Here is a 2080-nt window from a genome sequence, read left to right on the forward strand (position 1 = left end):
TTTCCCAGCTGAGCACTGAGTCAGCCTCCCCCCTCGCGTGGCCCCTTCTGATCCCTCCTCTGGGGACTTCGAGGCCCCATCTCTCCCAGACACCCCCTCGCTTTCTCCCTAATAATACCTTTACACTATTCTCTCATACATTAGCTCACTTCATCCTGTGAACTGCGGGATCGACCCATTTTACAGACAAGGATACTGAGGCTGAGAGAGGCTAAGTGATGGGTCCAAGCTTACCTACCTGGGAAGGGACAGAGTCAGGACTTCACCGTGCCCCCGTCCCCTCTCACCCCGGAGACTTATTCACTCCAGGCCCGCGGTGATTTGGGGATTTCTCCTCAAGACTGGGGCCTGGGGCTGGCCGAAGTTCTAGAACCTCTAGCAGTGATTCCGGCCAGTTGGTAGGTGCCCTCCCAGAGAGACCTAACCTGTAGGGAAAACTGTGGGGTGCCCCTCTCGCACGCACCCCATACCCTCAGACCCTCACTGCTCCTGGACCAGAGGAACCCCAGCCTCCTCCTCTACAGCTTGCTCAGACTTTTCCTGCCCCTGGGCCAGCCTCACCACAGCCCCAGGCATCAGGTGCCCACCCCTCGGCCCCTCCCCTGGGCTCCTGGCATATGGAGCCCTCCAGTCTGCGCAGCCCCTTTGTTCCCTCCTGGGCCGGCAGCTGGGCCGTAGGCAAAGAAAGGGCTTGTATTGTACCGCTTTTGCGTCACGGGAAGAAGGGTGAGGGACTTTCCATTGTCTTGGGCAACCGGCTCTGCCTGCCAAGACGATCGTGTCCTGGGGGTGCCTGCTGGGGGCGGTGGGGACTGTGGAAGGGCGGGGAGGAGGAGGGGAGGGGCCGGGGGACATAAATTAGCAGATCAACCGGGGAGCAGTTAATCCCCATGGGAGGGTAGAGGGGCTCTCCTTCCTGTCTCGTGACCTCCAGGCAGGAGTATGGGAGTTCAGAGCATGCGTGGGCTTTGGAAAATCAGGCAGACCTGCGTTCAAGTCCAACTCATCATTTCCTTGGGCAAAACCCTCACCCTCTCATCAGCGCTCAAGTAGCGTAGTGGCTCCAGCGCAGGGGTGTGAAAATTAAATACGAGAATGCAAGCCAGCGTTTCCTGCTGTCTGGCACAGAGCCTGCTCCAGAGTTAGTATCATTTTAGTTCTTTGCATTGTACCTATTTCTCTTGAAGGGTTAGATGCCATAAAGAACTTTGAGTTCCTGAAAACAAGTGCACGCTACCTCTCCCACAGCTCAGACCTTTGGGGCAAGGTCAACTCCCCATTTTCTTTACCTGTGAAGCAAAACACAGATGATCATCCCAGACTCGTTTGTATTGGGCTCACTGGGCTGCAGGGTTTTTCCAACGTATATTTTACTTGATAAAATTAACGCACTGCCTCCAAGCATGTATTCTCTGGGCAGAGATGAGGCAACGTGAGCGTGGTCTTCTGAACCATATTCGTTGCGAATGTACTCTTCACTAAAATCAGTGCATGGCTTCCAGAGAGTTCTCAGGGCCTTCCCATCTGTTGTCTTATTAGTTCTCGAAACATCTCTGGGAGCTTGGGATGGGGGAAGGGGTGCATGGTATTTTTAGCTCCACAGTTCGGAGCCGAACGCTACTTTACTTTACAACCCAGACTGACTCCTGTGCTGATTTCCCCAAAAGGCAGATAGAGCACGTGCCAAGGACACCAGAGTATCACCGTGATCAGGACAATTTAATTTTTTTTCTGTTTCTCCCCGAAAGCCTCAGGGTGGTCATCGTGTGAAAATTCAGAACTTCTGTTGATCTTTTTCTCTTGCTTCTTTTAGAACTTGAGTGTTGCTTTTATCTTGGATCACACGCGGGGGGGGCATCCACACTTTGTTCAGCGCCAGGAGCCCCTAAAGGTCTTCTAATCTGGTCCTGGCTTTGTCCCCAGTCACACAGTAAGTCAGAGGCTGGATCAGGATTAGAACTCAGTATATCACGCGTGAACCTCTGTTTTAAAATGTAGGTTTGTTGGGCTTCCCTGGCGGCGCAGTGGTTGAGAGTCCGCCTGCCGATGCAGGGGACACGGGTTCGCGCCCCGGTCCGGG

Source organism: Physeter macrocephalus, unplaced genomic scaffold (assembly GCF_002837175.3).
Source record: "Physeter macrocephalus isolate SW-GA unplaced genomic scaffold, ASM283717v5 random_1217, whole genome shotgun sequence".
In the NCBI taxonomy this organism is placed as follows: domain Eukaryota; kingdom Metazoa; phylum Chordata; class Mammalia; order Artiodactyla; family Physeteridae; genus Physeter; species Physeter macrocephalus.